Source organism: Podarcis gaigeae (assembly GCF_964106915.1).
Source record: "Podarcis gaigeae genome assembly, chromosome: 13".
Lineage (NCBI taxonomy): Eukaryota > Metazoa > Chordata > Lepidosauria > Squamata > Lacertidae > Podarcis > Podarcis gaigeae.
The window spans coordinates 38839562-38860130 of NC_139689.1; the positions used below are offsets into that span (position 1 = coordinate 38839562).

A 20569-nucleotide genomic window follows, 5' to 3' on the forward strand; every position below is an offset into this window, starting at 1 on the left:
TACCAAAAGTGGTACCTCAGTTTAAGAACAGTTTCAGGTTAAGAACAAACCTCCAGGACGAATTAAGTTCTTAACCCGAGGTACCACTGTATTTGCTTAAGTTAGCACTCCTCAGCCTTTTGCAAAGCAGTCTTTTCTGTGCCACAGTTTATGGCCAGTTTTAGCCTGTGATGAGAATTGTGATCATCATCATCTTTTCTCAGCATAAGCCAGATATGGATCAAGCATGTCACAGATAAAATATCTGAAAGGGACATTGATTTTTTTCACCTCTGTTTGTGTCTGGGCATTCCAAGCCTTCAGGAAACTTCCTAGTAAGGCAACATGTCTGATGCTTGTTTGTTTCACGTTTCCGCAGGAAGATAAATAGGAATGCCTCCTAACTTTCAAGAGTCATGAGGCACCTTAAGGCTCACACATTTCTGGACTCCTTGGCAGGCTCTGAATAAAGATTCACATTTTTTTTACTGATAATAATCAGCTAAACAGTTTGAGGATCTATACAATTTTGTAACATGCAGAAAATAGCATTATTGGAGAAACCAAAGACTGGAACTGAGGGAAGTCAGGGGGTGGGGTGGGGGGATGGGTTCTGTGGGGGGGAGGAAAAATGCGGGCGAAATAAGGATATGTTTTTGGATAATATGTTTTGTTATAACTTTGAATAATTTTTTTTAAAAGGCTCACACATTTAATAGCGCAGTCCTACACATGTTTACTCAGAAGTAAGTCCTACTGTACTCAACGGGACCTGCTCCCAGGATCTGCCAATTTTGGTCCCCTCGGTTCTCACTTTTCCAACCTTGAATTCCGTTCTTGAAATTTGTAATTTCAAGAAAATTCATCAGCACTTTTGCAAATTTCTCCCAATAAACACATCTTTGTATGCAGTTTTGAGTGATGTACTTATTCTTGTAAGCAGTTTCTCATAATGCAATGCTTTTTGGTATGTTGTTTTTGGGAACATATTCATTTTAACACACACTTTCCCCACCCCCTTATATATGCAACTTTGTAAGCACAGTTTGGTCAAACAACAACATCACAAAATTTGGACAAGTGCAAATTTTGAAGGAAAGCCGTTGCTACGGGCCTCATACAGTTTTTCAAAAGTGCACATCTGACCGATTTGCCTTCAAGAGCAAACGGAACAGAATTTCTTCCCCCATCCACTACTCCTAGGTACAGGATTGCAGTCATACTATGGCACGAACTTTCGTAAACACGCAGCATCAGACCAGATGGTGCACTTAAGTAATTTTAGACTCGAGGCTTAATGGCCTCTAGGCAAGGGCGGGCCTCTTTTCACGTATTAGTTCACTCACTTTAAAATGTAGCAACCCAGCCCTGCTGGGTTTGGGGTCCTTTTGCTCAGCCCTGATGGCATCTCTGCATCTGATGAAACAGGCTCCTGTTTATGCCACATTAAAAGGTGTTAAAGAACAACTCTTCCGAGTTCCTTTCTTTGGGGCGGTGGGAAGGCAACCGACTAATGCAGTTTGTCTTTCTGGAACATACTTCTTTCAAGCAATTTAAGTATCAGCTCCAAGAGCAGACAGAACAATAGGACCATTTGTGCTGGCAAATTTCCATATCCTTTCTATTTTTAATTGTGAGGTTTTGGCATATGGATCTCTTCTCGTTTTCTTTTATCATCATCATCATCCTTTTGAAAGCCCTATAACAGGAAACATGTTTGTGTGTGTGTGAGAGAGAGTGTCCCTGTATTTCTTTGGTTCATTTGCACCTGGCAAAGATCAGGAATATCCCCATTTCAGAGACAGGCAGGTTAAGGCCAAGAAAGTGTCCCTTGATCCAGCTCTTGTATTCTTCCAAGCCGTTGCAGTGCTCCATGTGGAATTTTACAAAAACTCACCTCCACTGCACAAACTTAAGTGCAAATTAGGAGCATGTCAATGCAACCTTCCTTCTGCCTCTGAGTCTTTGTGTGCTTGCATAAATGTAGCCAATCAGCACCACTCACCCACAAGAAAGAGAAAGGTATCAGCAGGCTCAAGGTATACCTGGTGTCTGCAGAAGTGAACACACACAAACCTGGGTGGGGGGAATCCCAAACAGCCCAATGCTGAGAGAAAAGGCAACCAAGGGGGAGGGAGGATGGAATGGAGCAGCTGGACAAGAAGGAAGAAAGAACCATAGACATAAAAAAGGTGTAGAGAATCCTCTCATTGCCTTGGATAGGTAGGTTCCTGGTTCACACTGGCAAACTATTTTTCAACGTCTCCAGGGATGGCAGTGAAAGCTGCCCATAGAAACCAATGGAGAAATCCAAGATTTTAATATACCTGGAATCAGGCACGAGAACGTCCCACCCCCACCCCCACCCTGCTTCTTCATCTAAAATTGATCTCTGCCCTCGGGAATCAGGCACAAGAACGTCCCACCCCCACCCCCACCTTGCTTCTTCATCTAAAATTGATCTCTGCCCTCGCCGTCAATATAAGAAGCAAGTCCAATGAATATTGAGTGTGTTCAGTGGGCACAGAATGCTGCCTGGTTGTGGGAAAGAGAGAGAAAGGGAAATGGGGCAGAGCTGGAGGAAATTGGCATGCCTGGGATCCTGTACAGAAGCACTCCGAATTGCAGCATTTTGTCGCGGGACCCTTCCTGTCATTGCATGTACATGCGCCGCTGAATTGCACGCATCCACACGCAGACCCAGCAGCATGCAGACATCCATGCAGGTCGCAGTACCCTCCCTGTTGCTGAAATATTTCCCACGCCTCACCTGAGATCCTGCAAGCTGCCGAGCTGGAGCAGACTGAGGTCTGTCTAGCTAAGCATTCAATTTCCAACAGATGCCTCTGCAAGCACATAAGCGGAGCATGGAAGCAACAGCCATCCTCTACAGTTTGTCCCCAGCACCGGACACACCTCCACCAACCTGTTGCACATCATCCCTCGCTCATTACGCACATGCTCATTGGCTGGGCAAAAAAAGGATGCAGCAACAGTCTAATTCCGCTCCACTTGGTCCACTGCCCAGCATCCAACTGGGACTTCCACCGATAACACCCAGCCCTCGAAACCTGCCTTGGCGTTAAGCGCACGGGCAAAGCACCTGCTTTGAAGCACTTTGAACGCCGACGCCCACCTCACTTAGTGCTCACCGCGCACAGAACTGGCACACGGAACTCCACCAGGGCGACAATTAGCACAGGGCCTGCTGCTTTCGAGAGAAATTCACAATAGCCCGCCGCCACCCCCTGCTGAGCACATACGCTGAGACTCAGGAAAGCATGTCACCCAACCCTCCTGCAAATGTCGAACACCCACCCAGCATGGGCATGTTGCAAATGTGCAAGGACACACACACACACACACACCTGTGGCACGCTCGGCAGGCGCTCATCTGCTGTCTTGCTCACCGCCGGTTGGATGCCACGCAGAAGGAAGGAAGGAAGCCAGGAGAGAGAGATGTGTCCGTGCGTGAAAGCGTGTGTCCGAGCGCCGTGCGCACGCTCTCAGGGGGAGACACGGGGATTTCAGCTCCCCAGCTCCCACATCAGACTGCTTCAATCACTCGCCACTCCCCACCCCCGCATGCAATGAGTCACTGTGCTGTGTGTGAAGGAGATGAGGAGGAGGAACAAGAGAACCGGGGATTTTCGAGGGAACCTCCACAAAGGTGGTTTGGAGCAGTGTGCTAGTGCCACCGCCCCCACGTCAGTGCAGAAGTGCACAGGGGACAGGAAGAAGACTCCTCCTCTACAGGGTCTCCAAGGCTGGGGGTGGAAGGGAACGGGAAAGAAGGCAGGTGTGGGAACCCAAACCGACATGAAGGCAGCTCTATACATTTTTTTAAAAAGAGAACACAGCGCAGCAAGGAAGGGTTGGGGGAGACGGGAGGAAGGAGCCACGGCCAATGCTGCGATTTAGCACATCTCCAGCCCCAACTGTGCGCCAGAAACAGCACTCTTTTTTTTAAGGCCCCCGTCCCCGTCCAGGAGTCCTTGCAGTTTACACGACGCGCACAACTGAACATGAAAGCTGTTTCCTTCAGCTCCACGCTGCTCCCTCCTTCGGCTGCGTGGAGAGAGCTTGTGGGGCACTGTTGTGTTGTACACAAAAAGGCCTTGACTAATTGGGGCTGCTGCGATTCCAGACAGGGCTCCCCTATGTGTCTGTGTCTGCTGGAGGAGGAGCAGAGAAAAAGCAGAGCATCTCTGGCAAGGTAGCAGAGAGAGAGAGAGAAAGAGAGAGAGAGAGAGAGAGAGAGAGAGAGAGAGAGAGAGAGAGAGAGAGAAGAGAGAGGGAGAGAGAGACATGGCAGCAGTGCTAATGAGGCCCGGGCAGGTGAACAATAGCCGGCATAACCCAGGCAGGAATCTGCCACCATCTGCTCACATGGGAAGAGGGGAAGGCAGGCGGGCAAGACGTAAGGGTGTTTTGGATCAGGCCAATGGCACAGCATAGCCCAGCATCCTGTTTCTCACAGACACTGACCAGATGCCTGCTGGGAGCCTGCATGCAGGACCCAAGGGCAATGGTGCTCTCCCCTCCTGCGGTTTTGAGCAGCTGGAATTCAGGTCAGGGTTCGAAATTCGCCAGGCGCATTTTACACCTAGTGGGTAGCGCTGTGTGTTAAACCACAGAGCCTAGGACTTGCCGATCAGAAGGTCGGCGGTTTGAATCCCCATGACAGGGTGAGCTCCCATTGCTCAGTCCCTGCTCCTGCCAACCTAGCAGTTCGAAAGCACCTCAAAGTGCAAGTAGATAAATAGGTACCGCTTCGGTGGGAAGGTAAACGGCGTTTCCGTGCACTGCTCTGGTTCGCCAGAAGCGGCTTAGTCATGCTGGCCACATGACCCAGACGCTGTACGCCGGCTCCCTCGGCCAATAAAGCGAGATGAGCGCCGCAACCCCAGAGTCGGCCACGACTGGACCTAATGGTCAGGGGTCCCTTTACCTTTACCTTATTGGCTACTTAAGAACATGTGAAGATGCCTAGGATGTCTCCACTATTTGGGGGATCCTTGGATCCTGACTATTTTCACACACTAGTAACACATCCTTTGGAATTCTATCGGTTATATTTTATCCACACAATCAGAATGAATTTCAGGAACCAAAAAGTAGTATTTTGAAAATACGACTTTCAAGCCATTCGGCGTCAAAATGGCAACTAGATATTCCGTTTTGGTGACTGTAACCCTGGTTTAAGGAGCCATTTGGCACCTAGCTTATATATCTGAGTTCCTAACACTGATTCAGAGGCATGTTGCCTCCCTCAGCGGAGGAAGCAGCAGTTAACAGGAACAGCCACAAACAGCCTTGCCCACCACAAATCTGCCCGGTTCTCTTTTCAAGCCATCATGGTGTCTTGTGGGAGAGCATTCCAGACTTTTAACAAGGCGCAGTGCGAGGTAGTGCTTTCTTTCACCCAGCAGGGGCAAGAAAATGAAGGTGCGTGAACCCACCCCTCACTCCCGCCAAATCATAGGACTCCTCCCGACTTCGCAGAGAAGGCCCTACCATTTGCCATGTCTTCAAGCAGCCGGTTTTGAGCATCATGCAAGTAATCTGTTAATTAAAACTATTATCATTCTTGCTGCCAGGGAGGAATAGAGGTGCTTGTGAGATTTTCAGCCCCAGGTGCCAAAATAACTTGGCCAGCCGGGCACCATGACTTCTTCTTTTTTTGGCAGCTGGGAGGATGCGGGGGATCGACTGCCACTTGCTGTTCTGCCTCAGGCAGCAATACGCCTTGGGCCCTGGCTCCTCAAGTTTACCTCAGCTTAACTGAGGGATTAGGGAAGCCTGTAGCCCTTCATATACTGGTGGACTACAACCTCCATCATCCCTGACCACTAGTCATGAGGGCTGGGGCCGCAGATCCCGCAACTCCGGCCTAGCCTCTTTCCCCAATGCAGCAGTTCTCACCTGCTACGATTCATGAGGACCAGCCCCACTGGAACACATCCCTTCCTGGCATCTTGGGGTGATGGTGGAGACTGTTTCTGCACACCCTTTGCTCCACTTTGCTTGTGTTATAATCCAGGGCCTGCAGCTCTCATCAATCCCAGCCAGCATGGCCAATGGCCAGGACTGATGGGAGTTGTAGTCCCAGTAACAATTGGAGGGAAGCAGGCTTTCACAACCTAGCATTATGGCTAGGAGCAGTGCTATTTTTCTAGGAAAAGAGGTGCCGTAACTCACCATGAAGGGGACGCGGGTGGCGCCGTGGGTTAAACCACAGAGCCTAGGACTTGCCGATCAGAAGGTCAGCGGTTCGAATCCCCGCAACGGGGTGAGCTCCAGTTGCTCAGTCCCTGCTCCTGCCAACCTAGCAGTTCAAAAGCACCTCAAAGTGCAAGTAGATAAATAGGTACCACTCCGGCGGGAAGGTAAATGGCATTTCCGTGCGCTGCTCTGGTTCGCCAGAAGTGGCTTAGTCATGCTAGCCACATGACCCGGAAGCTGTACGCCGGCTCCCTCGGCCAATAAAGCGAGATGAGCGCCGCAACCCCAGAGTTGTCCGCGACTGGACCTAATGGTCAGGGGTCCCTTTACCTTTAACTCACCATGAACACCTCGCTCATTTCTCTTTGAATGGCAATAGTGCCCACCTGAGAGGTGCCGGAACTGAGTCCAGCTGGAAAAAAGCCATGGCTGGGAAACACCTGGTTTCCAACACTGTGATATATCACCAGCTAAACATTGCAATACCAATATTTCACGATATCTGAATTAAGGATGGAGCTACGCAGAGACATTGGCTGGCTTCACGGTTTTCCCCGCATCGTGATTTTTTGCATAGCACACATGCATACGCATCATGATTTGTGATATATTGCCAGGTCAAAAATTACGAAACCGATAACACGATACGGACGTCAAACCAGTTTGGGGCGATATATCACCCAGCCCTACCCAGAATCAGACCTAGAACCATACCCTGTGAACTCGAGAGTCACGACTTTCCCCTCTCCTCCTCCTCTCAAGTAATGCTATCAGGGCAGGACCCTGGGGCAGAGGTCCAGGTCCCACCCAACAGAAAGTGCAGCCCCCCATTCCCCATATGCAGCAATGCTGGCTTACCATATTTTGAAGATAAGTGCAGACATACACATAGGAACCAGACCACTGGTCCCAATAGCTCAGTAATATCAGGGGCTCACAGGATTTCAGGCAGGAGTCACTCCCAGGCCTGCCCAAAGATGTCAGTGATTGGATGGATCAGAGACTTTTTGCACACAAAGCTGATGACCTACCTGTGAGATGCAGCCCTTCGTCATATTTGCACTGTTTACCTTGCAGTCAAAAGGTGGGGAGACTGCAATTTAAAAACAAGTAATACACATCGCTATCTAAACAGCCACCCACATCTTCATAACACCAAGGGGGCATAGGAAGAGCACAAGACTCTTATCTCAAGGTTGTGGGTTCGAGACTCACCTTGGGCAGAAGATCCTGCATTGGCGGGGGCTGGACTAGATGCCCCCTTGTGATCCCTTCCAGCTCTACAATTCTATGATCAGGCACATCTAACTGAGGATCCTGCTCTCACAGAGCAGGACCTGAGAGCAACTGTACTTTCCCCTCCAACAGTGGAGAAACAGTCGTGGAGAGTCTAAAATGACCTAACCACCACGGGCTTCTTTCACCTGCTGGCTTGTTCATGCGTCGTCCAGTGAACCCAGGAATCCGGCCTCCCAGGAGTCCAGCTGCCCTCATTCGCTCTCGCCTGGTAGGCCCCAACCCTGCACATATATAAAGCGATGAGTCCCTCCCCTCCCCAAGTCTGCCTTTCCCAGAGCTTGCATCTCCGGGTAACATGACCCACCCCTGTTGCATCCACAGCCGTGTCGGGTCGATAGGACACCTTGTCGCTGCCAGAAAGAGGAATCCTAACACCGTCCCGCAAACTTTTCCCGCAACCCCCTTGACGGAAGTGATTGCCATTCGATTTGCCTATTGGTGGAGGGGTGTGTGGAATCCATATATCCCCTCCCCCCTGATTCTTAATACTGGTTTCCTTCTAATTTCATTAATGGGTGAGCGGGAGTGGGGAACGACTGCTGCGTTTCTCCAAAATGGGAACAGAATTCCTAGGAGGGGGGGGAAAGGAGTTGCAAATCAGAACTCCTGAAATTCTTCCAGGAGGTTTTGGGATGGTGGGTGGGGAGCTGGGAGGCAGGATTTTTTAGCAGGCAGGGGTGGGGCCTAGTGGGGTGAGTGAGAGCTCTAATATTCACAAGCAGGGCAGAGAAGACTGCAAATCCCATAATCCCTGACCATTGGCAGTACTGCTTGTGGCTGATGGGAGTTGGAGCCTCAGCAACACCTGGCGGCTAACAGGCCATACTTGGTCCAAAGCAAAGCATCTGAAATCAAGAAGCAAAGATGGAGCAAGGCAGGTGATTCTGTTGGGACTCCATTTCCCATCATCCCCAGCCAGCAGGGCCAGTGGCCAGGGATGATGGGAGTAGGAGTCCCGCAATAGCTCAGTTGGTAGATCATGAGACTCTGACTCTCAGGTTCACGGGTTCCAAGCCCCACATTGGGCAAAAGATTCCTGCATTGCAGGGGGTTAGATTAGATGACCCTCATGGTTCCTCCAAAGTCTACAATTCTATGAGAATATCTGGAGGGCCACAGGCTCCCCCATAGGAGAAAACAGTTCATACTTTCCTCAAACTAGCACACGATGCACTTCACACATGCATATATACATACAAAGGACACACACCAAGCAAATAGCATAATGCTGTAGTTCGCGAGACAAATATTGTGGATGCATTCATTTTTGTTTAATGCATGACAAATTCCCCACGTGGATACTGCTTTTCTGCGGGACCGGGGTGGGAAACCTGTGGCCCTCTGGAAGTTGCTGGACTACAACTCCCATCATCCCTGGCCGCACAGACTGGGGAAGATGGGAGTTGGAGTCCAGCAACTTTTACCAGGACCTAGTTTTCCACGGCCTGATACAGAAAGTTACATTTACTCTGCATGAACACCTGTAACATGCATGATAGGCACACGAGTCTATTAGGCCCAATATGCACAAGGCAAAACAGACATGCATGTCCATCACAGTTTCCAACAGAATGCATGCAGGTAAAGTGTGAAAATTTTTGATTGATGATCCCCAACTACTCATGGCTTGAATAAAAGTATCCCCAATCTCCCAGGCACGTTTTCCCCATTCAGCTACACAAACACACACGCACGCACACGTTAACATCTCCCATCTCTAACGTGAGTTGCGAAGCTGCAGCGCAAACGCACAGGGTGTTACTAGAATCCTATTTATTGCACACAGAAAAACAGCTGCTCTATCGCACTCGCACCCTTGGTGCGTTCACAAACCAAGCGCGAGCTATGGTGGTGTTACACACGCCCGGTCACGGGATGGCTGTTGACACACGTGTTTCACGCAAAAGGCTGGGGGAGAGGGGAGGACGCTGCATGGGACCAGTGCTTCAGGTACCCTTGTGCAAATCACACCCTCTGCCTCGTCGGGGCAGGCACATGCACATGCGTGCACACGCGTGTGAGCTCCCTCTGTTCTCGAGCTCTACGGAACGCCTCTGGCTATCACGCCTGTTCTCACTGCCCTCTTCTGCTCCAGGGGACGCGGCCTTCACTGACCTTCCTCCCTGCCTCGCAGCCCTTCTCCTCCTCGCACCCAAGCCTTCGCCTTGCCTCGCACCCACGCTGCCTCCCCCCTGCACACGAGCTTGCACACATACACAGGAGGCCAGCTCTGGCTGCCGAAATGCTCCCTTAATCACATTAGCAGCGTGTTGGCACAACAGCCGCCCCGGGGAGGCTGGCCCATTGTCTGTGCCCTGACGTGCCGAGCCCTGCCAACCGCCTCCTAATTACACCCTATGCCAGGCAGGGGTGTGTGTGTCTGTGTGCATGCATGCGGGGGAGGCCCGTGCAAGCCTGATGGGTGCTGCCCCCATCACCCGCCCCCACCGCCAAGCACCAGCAGGGGCCCAGTATCCATACATTGCTGCCTGGCTGCATGCAGCTGCAGCGCATCCACGTTCCTCCTCCCTTCCCCCCCCCACGCAAAAAAAGAAGCAAAGCGTTTTAACCTGGCCCTAAAACACTTGCACCCCTGTTCCACTGCACCCCAGACATTGCCCCCTTCTCTCTTCCCTCCTCCCACCCTCAGCTCTTAGGCTTCCCCACCGAGACCCTAACCCTTCTCATCTTACCCCCACCTGTGCCTCGCCCCCAAGCCTGCAGCCCGCCCCCCGCCTTTCCAGATGCACCCCTCAATCAAATGCTCCCTGGCCCCACCCCCTCTCGCGTTCCAGCCCCCTGCATGCCTCCACAGCCCCCCCCCCCGCTGCCCCCCAAAGTGCACCCCTCTTTTCTCCCTACGGACCACCCCTTTCTGCTCTCGCCCTACACCCGGCCCACCTGTACCGCACTTTCCTCCTCCTCTCTGCAGCGATGTCCGTGGGTCGGGGGGGGTCCCCTCGACCATGCAACCTCCCTCTTCTCAGCGCACCCCTTATTCTCTTCTCCCAACACCACCTCCTCCTCCGATGGGGAAAGCAAAGCAACCAACCCCCGACCGCATCGCCCGGCCCTGCGCCCTGTCTCCGCGGTAGGGGCGGCGGCGGCGGCAGCAGCAGCAGCAGCAGCAGCAGCGCCCGTCCGGAGTCGCCTTTCCCTTACCTGCAGGACAGAGGCGGCAGCGGAGTAGCCGCTGCTTGCTGCGCGAAGGGCGGGCGCCTTGTTGAGCTCCACGACCGCCGCCTCCCTCGCCCGGCTGCCCGGGAGCTGGCGCTGCCGGCCGAAGCGGCGGCGCTAGAGGGCGCGCGTCCTGGAAAGGGAGGGATGGATGGCTAGATGGAAGGAAGGAAGGAGAGGAAAGAGGAGAGGTGGGGCGGTGGTGGGCAAAGAGAGCTGCAGCAGGCAGCCCTCTTCCCCAAACCCGGGTGGGTCAAGGGGTGGCGGGAAGGGGGGGTCCCCGCGTGGAAAGGCTGCAAGCGGAGGCTGGACGGCGGCGCTGGTGCCTTGCGCGTGTACACGGGCTGTGCATCGCCGGTGTGCATGGCCCAGCGTGCGCGCGCACGCCCAGCAAGGCTCTAGGAGCGGCGGTGCATTTTCTGGGTTCCGGGGCGGGAACTGGGGCAGCCCCCGGTTTTGCAAAAGCATCTTGGAAGCGCTGGGTGTGCAGATGGGCGCAGGTGGTGGGTGCCCTTACGGGGAGGGTCGAGGAAGGGGAGTCCGGCAAGGCAGAAGGTGCCCCGGGGATTGCCAACTTTGCAAGAGGTCCCCACAGCGGTGCCTTTGGGTCTGGGGAAAGAATTAGCAGGGCCAAGACAGCCTTTACGCTGCTGCCTGGTTATTTTTATTTTTATTTGCTGTGAAGCGCGTAATAGGCCAAGCAGGTTGCTTCTCTGCTCCTTCCCCCAGTTTGCACCCCCGACGTGCGCAAAGAGAGCTTTGCGCATTTGGGGAGCGGACCTTTCTTCCCTCGCCCTCGCCTCCTGCTTTTAACAAGCGGTTTCATGTGCAGGAACTGAGCTTTGCGAGCCCTTCCTGCTATCGTTGATGGGAAGGAGATTCATGCGCTTAATTTCAGCATGATTCCTTAATTTCTGCATTGCTGGTGCCACAGGAGAGTTAAAGGGTAGGTAGGGGGTGACGACAACAATAACTCGCCAATAACTCGCCCCATACCTGCCCCGTGGCTGGACGTTTGTGGTTACTGGAAGGGAGGATTTATTAATTTCCATCATAGCTCATTATAACCGAATCATTTAATTGGAGGTTAAACACAGGCTACTATAATCCTAAACGTGCTTCCACGACTTCAGAGAAGAGATATCAGGATTGGGGTTCTGAAGTGAGACCTGCGGGTATAGGGCAGTACAGTGGTACTTCGGGTTAAGAACTTTATTCGTTCTGGAGGTCCGTTCTTAACCTGAAACAGTTATTAACCTGAAGCACCACTTTAGCTAATGGGGCCTCCTGCTGCTGCCGCGCCACCAGAGCACGATTTCTGTTCTCATCCTGAAGTTTTTAACCCGAGGTACTATTTCTGGGTTAGCGGAGTCTGTAACCTGAAGTGTCTGTAACCTGAGGTACTACTGTATATTAATAATAATAATGGACTCATCTCTCTATTTCAGAAATCTAACATGTAGGGAGAGGGTTGTCTCACCAGAAATTCACCTTGCCCCTTCTGTGCTCCCCGCCTTAGTTTGTTTTAATCTATAAAACAATACTAACGACAAAATAGCAACCCAACTAGGGTTGCCATATTTCAAACAGTGAAATATGTTTCACTGTTTGTTTGTTTTTTGCCAAAGTTGTTGAGCAAAATCACATTAAAAAGTAGACGTTTTTGAGCTATTTTTTATGGGAAAGTTGCCATATGTTGTTTTCTGCCAGGACACTGCTACCAACTGCAGTACAGTGGTACCTCAGGTTACAGACACTTCAGGTTACAGACTCCACTAACCCAGAAATAGTACCTCGGGTTAAGAACTTTGCTTCAGGATGAGAAGAGAACAGAAATCGCGCAGCAGCGGCAGCAGGAGGCCCCATTCGCTAAAGTGGTGCTTCAGGTTAAGAACAGTTTCAGGTTAAGAACGGACCTCCGGAACGAATTAAGTTCTTAACCTGAGGTACCACGGTATTCCAGATATATCTGGGAAAATTCCAGGTGTATGGCAACCCTAAAATAAGCACAATTGAATTTGTGCACACACACACATACTCCCCCTTTCCCTGGGCCATAATCTTGCACTCTGTGGCAGCAATTCTATTCTGAAAGTTCCTTTCTCCTCCCCTCAGTTTTTCCTCTGGAAACAGCTCCCTTATATATATATATATTTTAAAAAAATAATATTTATTAACAATTTAAAGATTACAAAAAGAAGAAGAAAATTAAACAAGACAAAACAATACATTACAAAAACAAAAAACACTACAAAAGACATTAAATTAACAAAAGACATTAAATTAACAAAACAAAACAAAACAATTAAAAACACATCCAGTAATTTCGATAACTTATCTTTCATCACTTGTTTCAGCGACCTCCTCATACCTCCCTTTTTGTATTCCACTTCAATTAACTGTTTCAGCAATTCCTTTCCATCTTCCTCTGTTTTCTGTCCTGAAATTTATCTTAACATGTTCTAACCTTATTTTTCCCTTTAATGCATTAACAATCTATTTGTACTTAGTTCCTTATAACATTTTTGCTAAAGCCATATAACTTCATTCCAACATTTTTCTAACATTCTCCCTTACAGAGACTCCTAGGGCTGGAAGATGGGGCAAGACAGGTGGGGAAAGCCATTGACTGATGGCCAGCGCAAAGTCCCTCTCCCCTCACCTGAATGGCACTACATTGGGCACCCCAGTAGTGTCACAGGAACCAGATCAAGGGTGAATGTGGGAAACTTGACCAAGCATTGCTGAGCAAACTGTCCCAGTGGCCCAACCTCAAGAAAAAGTGCATCTCTGCACCAAAGCCACTGTGGTGTAGTGGTTGGTGTTGGACCAGGACTCAGAAGAACCAGGGTTCAAATCCTGACTCGGCTACGAAGCTCATTGGGCGACACTTAGCACAACCTACATTGCAGGGTTGTTGTGGAGGCATAATGGGGGAGGCGCAAACCATGTTTACCAGCTTGAGCTCCTTGGAGGAAAGGTAAAGGTAAAGGGACCAATGACCATTAGGTCCAGTCGTGGCCGACTCTGGGGTTGTGGCGCTCATCTCACTTTATTGGCCAAGGAAGCTGGCGTACAGCTTCCTGGTCTTGTGGCCAGCATGACTAAGCCGCTTCCGGCAAACTAGAGCAGCACATGGAAACGCCGTTTACCTTCCCGCCAGAGCGGTACCTATTTATCTACTTGCACTTTGATGTGCTTTCGAACTGCTAGGTTGGCAGGAGGAGGAAAGCTAGGATATCAAAAAATAAAAGTGTGCGCAGCTCCCCCCAGAAATAGTTGCATTGTGGTTCATCTTTACTGGAAAGAGGGGTGTGTCCACACGCAGAAATAAAATTCTGCATCGACATAAGCTGGATTCTGCAACCGGCATGACACATATGTTTGTATAATCTCTCATTGTCAGAATTTTGAATTTAAAAAAATGATTCTGCACAAGTTGCGAGTGTTTGTGAGACACTGAGGCTGTGCCCAATGAGTGTTAAAATTGATTCATTGAGACATTTGTTTGGCTTCTGCAGTTTTAACATGTATTTCTTGCTTGCTTCCAAGCCAATCTTGGCATTCTTATGAACTAGAAACTTCCTTTAAAAAACCAAACCCATGAACACTCAAGTATTGCTTCCAGTATTTATTTTTTTAAAATGCTCTCAGGAATGTCAACATACACTCAGCGCTTCTGAGCCCGGTCTTGGCTGAGGAGGGTGGGGTATAAATCATCATCATCATCATCATCATCACAAGGAGAAGGGTACGACAGAGGACGAGATGGTTGGGCAGTGTTCTCGAAGCTACAAACATGAGTCTGACCAAACTGCGGGAGGCAGTGGAAGACAGGAGTGCCTGGCATGCTCTGGTCCATGGGGTCACGAAGAGTCGGACACGACTAAAAGACTAAACAACAACAGCAACAACATTATTATTATTATTATTATTATTATTAGATCAGGCCAGGCTTAGTGCAAGAATCAGGATCAGAGTTTTCTTTCTCCTAGATGGGCTGCTTACCTTCCCAGGTTGATGAACCCCATCTGCGGCAGATCTGCCCCTCGCTTTCCTCTACAGCACATGCAGAAACCGCCTCATTGACTGTTGAACCCACTATTGGTCCTGTCTGCTCAATCTGCCAGAGCCTGTCTTTGCATGCAAGGGTAAGTCGCTAACTCACTGAGCCTTTGAGACCCATCAGCCAACCCTCTGTTAGAATTCCTGCTCCATGATTGCAGTCATGGGATTTTTGTCTATGACATGACGGTGTGTGTTTTGATTCCACAGAGTGGGAAGTGACGGAGACAGGATGTTTGTGTTACTGTGTTCCGTGATGTGGACTATTGTGCCTTGTTCTTTTTCTCTTTGCTGTCTGATGCTAGAGAGAGAGAGAGGGAGCCATGTTGCAGTGCTCCGTGTGTAAATAAAGTAGATTAGCCAAAATGCTGAGTTGCTGAGGTCTGTTACATAACTACGAAGACTCTGCGGATCCCTAAGTGTGCCGATGTCTCTTGGCATCGGTCACTGTGATGTTCAGGCAGAAGAAAGCTTTTAAAGCTCCCAAACGAACAACCAGGAGGGAGAGAACATGCCAGTCGGGCATGTGTCTCTGCCAGGGTCCTACTCAAGTGTAGGACGAGCTCCTGACACCCTCACCTGGTTTAGCTGGGCAGTCGAAGCCATTCCCAGAGTGTTGCTGCTGTCACATGCTGATAGCTTCTAGGAGCCATGAGTGAGAGCTGAGTGCAGGATAGGGAGAAAAAGTGGACAAACTACCCCACAAGGAGCATGACGTTCCCCCTTGCACTGCCCCTCCCCTAACACCTGGTGTCTCCTTTGAACTCCTGGGACATTTGAACAAATCTTGGTGTGTACATTGGGAACACGACTGCATGCTTCAAATTCACCAGCCCTCCCAGCTTCGTGTCCATTTTCAAGGGGAGGCAGGAAACTGTAAAAAAGCTACAACCCAATTTTCAACTGAAAGATTGAGAGCTCAGTATATGCTTGTTTATGAATTTCATTACCCATTTCAAGTTTGGTCATAAACACTTTACGTTTCAAAGGGTGTAAGGAGGAAAATACAGAACACATTGTCATGCAGATTATGTTGTGAAGACTGTGATATCACAGGGAAGGTTGGTGTGCATGTCCAGGACACAATTCTACACTTCAAGTTCAAACCCCAGCTCAACCCTCCCAGGCGCAGGTCTTCTTACGTGTACACACACTCAACAATTACCATATTTTTCACTCTATAAGACGCACCAGATCACAAGAAGGCAGAACAGCAAGAGGGATCGCTGTGCAGTGAAAGCAGCAATCCCTCTTGCTGTTCTGGCTTCTGTGATAGCTGCACAGCCTGCATTCGCCCCATAAGACGTACACACATTTCCCCTTACTCTTTAGGAGGGAAAAAGTGAGTCTTATAGAGCAAAAAATAATTTTCAGCTCTGGAAGTTGGGCCCTCCAGATGAAAGTTTTGTGACTGTTCTGATTTTAGCAGGCAGTCTTTGGAATCTCGTTTTCCAAAATGAGGGTTCAGCTCTGTGTGTCGTCCCCCCCCCCCCGTAGTGCACCCATCGCACACATGCTCGGCTGGCGTGCGCCTTTGCAGCCACAAACTGCATGCACCACCTGCCACTCATTTCTCAGCATGCCTAGGCTCACCAGAGAAGTCTCTCGCTCCTGATCGCCTTGTCTCTCTGAGCTTGCTCTGTGCAGAGACAGCCCTTGGGCTATGCTGACTTGAAACATATGTCTTTGCTCTTGCCCGGCCACTCTCTGTGGCCATGTGGTTTCTGGCGTCCAGAGGACAGAGTCTAACATGAAGCAGGGAGAGAGAGGACACTGTGATCAACTCACATCTCCACAAGCTGTTCTTTCGTATGCACTTACATGCCAGTTCTAAAATAAAAGGAACCAAGGACACATGTCTGTTTAGAAGTTGCTTTTTCTGATGCTCCAACACCCAGATTATGAGGCCAGCTGTGTTTACTTTTTCTGGAATGTGAAACGTTTTGTGCATGCTCAGAGGACCCGGCGCCTGCCAGCAACCAGTAAGGGATGGCTGCTTTCATAACTGGCTGAGTGAGTTCTAGCTCCTCGGCCCCCATTCCTTGCTTCACAGAGGATTTTGATGGATCAAATGCTGCCTGAAAAATTCTGGTTCCACACTGGGTTGCAGTCAAAGTAGACTCAAAGTAGACCCACTGAATTTAATGGGCATGGCGAATGCAGAGCCATTAATTTTCAATGGATCAACTTTTTGAGTAGGATACAACTCTCAGGCTGCATACATACCATACATTTAAAGCACATGCCTTCCAAGGAATTCTGGGAATTTTAGTTTGTTAAGGGTACTGGGAACTGTAGGTCTCTGAGGGTGAACTACAGTTCCAAAGAAATTTGGGGGAAGGCACATGCTTTAGGTTTATGGTGTGTATGCAGCCCCAATTTCTTTCAAGGGACACATTAGCCCATTACTGGAGTCACACACATTCTGTGCATGTAGCAACTAAGAGTAAAGGTAAAGGGACCCCTGACTGTTAGGTCCAGTCGCAGACGACTCTGAGGTTGCGGCGCTCATCTCGCTTTACTGGCCGAGGGAGCCGGCGTACAGCTTCTGGGTCATGTGGCCAGCATGACTAAGCCGCTTCTGGCGAACCAGAGCAGCACATGGAAACGCAGTTTACCTTCCTGCCGGAGTGGTACCTATTTATCTACTTGCACTGCGTGCTTTCGAACTGCTAGGTGGGCAGGAGCTGGGACCAAGCAACGGGAGACTGAGCTGCAAGTCAGGAATTCCTCAATTCAAATCCCACTTCTGCCATATGCTGAATAGCTGGGTTTAGGCAAGCCAGTCTCCCAAAGCCTCACACTCCCATCAACAATATCAGTATGATAATCCTATCAGGGTACTTCCAGACTGCCACTATTTTTGGGGGTGCAATTCAGCCACATATTGGCAGATTCAGGTCGCACAATTAAAGTTAATACTTCCTTCCTCCCCAAAACTTGATTTTGTTGTGATAAGGAAAATGCCCTGGAAACTGTAGGATTACGCTTGACGCCATGTCACCTGACTTCCCCGATGACAAACCAGGATAAATGCTCAATAAATTGTGAACACTGTCTAACCTCCCTGCAAACAAAGCAAGATGAATGCTTAGTCAGGTCATCCAGAAAGGTGCAGGCAATATTGTTTTAAGGTAGACTGAGGTAATGGAGTCCTGTTTTTCCCCTGGTCGCAAAGCTTATTTACAGATGTACACCCATGCTAAAACTCAGCGGTGGAGGAAAGCACTTGGGTGCCTGGGATGGTGCGCCCAGGGGTGGGGCAAGCCGCACATAGGGGTGGGGTGAGGGTGGGGCCTCTGGAATCTGCCTGGGAACTCAGCCTCCCTACAGCTGGGAGGGAGGCAATGGGCGGACCGTTTGGGCAAGGGGTCAGCAATGTTTTCAGCAGGGGGCCGGTCCACTGTCCCTCAGACCTTGTGGGGCGCCGGACTATACCTTTTTTAAAAAATATGAACAAATTTCTATGCCCCACAAATAACCCAGAGATGTATTTTAAATAAAAGCACACATTCTGTTTTTGTTTAGTCGTTTAGTCGTGTCCGACTCTTTGTGACCCCATGGGCCAGAGCACGCTAGGCACTCCTGTCTTCCATGGCCTCCCGTAGTTTGGTCAAACTCATGCTGGTAGCTTCGAGAACACTGTCCAACCATCTCGTACTCTGCTTTCCCCTTCTCCTTGTGCCCTCCATCTTTCCCAACACCAGGGTCTTTTCCAGGGAGTCTTCTCTCCTCATGAGGTGTCCAAAGTATTGGAGCCTCAGCTTCACGATCTGTCCTTCCAGTGAGCAATCAGGGCTGATTTCCTTCAGAATGGATAGGTTTGATCTTCTTGCAGTCCATGGGACTCTCAAGAGTCTCCACCAGCACCATAATTCAAAAGCATCAATTCTTCGGCGATCAGCACACATTCTACTCATGTAAAAACACCAGGCAGGCCCCCAGAAATAATCCAGAGATGCATTTTAAATAGAAGGACACATTCTACTCATGTAAAAAACACGCTGATTTCTGGACCATCTGCAGGCCGGATTTAGAAGGCGATTGGGCCGAATCCAGCCCCCGGGCCTTAGTTTGCCTACCCATGGTTTGGGTAGTGTGGAGCCTGCACATGCCCAAGCGACCATGTCTCTCCCAGAAGAGATGCATGGCTTGGGCGCACTGCAGGCCTCGTGGTGAGTGCTGTCCGGCATTGTGTCACCCCCCTCAGTGGTGACACCTGGGGCGGTCCGCACCCACCTCACCCCCTTCCTCCGCCCCTGCTAACACTTTGGTCCAAGTTTACTTAGCAAAGCAGATGCTTAACAGACCTGACTAGTCTATTTGTTGAATCAAGAAACTGGTTTTGCCATTTTGGAAGCCCTTTTTCTCTGCAGAATTATAAAACTCAGGATTTGGGATAACGGAGTCCTTTGATTCATGATAAACGGATTATAAATTGACTCAACCGGCTTGCCTGCATTTTGAAGATCTGTGTGGCGATCACACAGGGCCACCGGACGTTTGACGGTCTATTGACCCTGTGCCACCACTGAAATTGCTTTTTCCGCTGCCACCACCCCGCTTCTCACGGGGGGACACCGAGTCCAGACAGATGTTAACATAAACAAATAATCAAGTTTATTTTTAAATGCAGGAACAAGCTTATTGTTTCAGTTAGTTTTTCTTGTCAGTTTCTTAAATCTTAGTTCCTAACAACTTCAAACTATCTATCTGACTCCACCTAACTAACCATTCCTCTCACTCTCTCACAATACAACTCTACCAACCCACACCTAATCCTCCCTCTTCCTTCTTCATCTCCCAAACCTCAACTGACTTTCTAAACCTCCCACTCTAACTTTTACTCCCCCCTTGCATTCCCACTGGCCAATCACATCACACTCATTTTAACCCTTTCCTTATGACCCACCTAGGAGGCAAACGCCACAACCTGCCCCATGTGAATATACATATTGGGTATACATGCGCCCGTGCATAACTATTACAAGCAGGAAATTGCATGGAGCCATTATGTCAGGAAGACGAGAGGGCAGCTCTTTGGCTACAGGCACCTGCCTGTCACTGTCCCTTGCTGTCACGCCGCCGCCCTGTGGCACATGTCAGCACATCGCAGGCTAATCCTGGCCGACAAACAGGCCTGGCAGGCAAGGTTACCACAGGAAAGAGCAATTACTCTAAGCACGCATGGGAACTCTGGGAGGAGCGAAGGGGCAGCGGGGGTGATGGCGAAGAGGAGCTCAACTGGACATCTTCAGATGGCTGCAGGCCGCAAAAGCCATTTCGAGCATGGGGCTGTCCCTCCGAAGCTTTAGATCGGGAGGGGAAACTGCAGCCTTCCATACATTGCTAGGCACCTGAAATATACTCGGAGTTGAGTGTGGATTTCATGCTCTTTATTCAGCTCATGGTAGTGAGGAATGGAAGTTTCCCCGAACTGTCTGCTTTATATACATTATTTACACAATGGTTCCCACGTGATTGGCTAATTCTGGGATTCTCCTGTAGGCCAATCAGGTTGCAGATTCACTTCCACCTCAAGTTGGATTGGGTGGCTCCTGCGGACCAATCAAACTGCTGCATTCTGGAACCTATTGTTCTAGGACCAATCAGACTGCTGCAATTTGGATCCTATTCAACAGCACCAACTCCACCATCGTCAACCATGCTGGTTGGGGATGATGGGATTTGGAGTCCAAAAACCGTCTGGAGGGCCACCCACTCCTGATTAAAATGCCTTCCAGAAAATCCAGGCTTCCATCCACTTCCATTCTCCCCTAGTAGATCAGGGCTGGGAGATTTGCGTTTCTGTAGCTGTTGTTCT

The 20569-nt window shown here is 49.9% G+C and overlaps 1 protein-coding gene across 2 annotated transcripts in view; it reads right to left on the minus strand.

The window, feature by feature from the left end:
- The window catches only part of SYT3 (synaptotagmin 3), a 55286-nt gene extending 44334 nt beyond the window's left edge, over positions 1-10952 (minus strand). The window contains exon 1 of one of the 2 annotated variants that reach the window (XM_083709512.1): positions 10666-10952. The gene's annotated coding sequence lies outside the window, so the exon portion shown is untranslated. Of the gene's footprint in view, positions 1-3347; positions 3540-10665 lie in introns of those variants that run through there. The other variant, XM_083709513.1, reaches the window with a different exon arrangement.
- Between the last annotated feature and the right edge of the window lie 9617 nt (positions 10953-20569).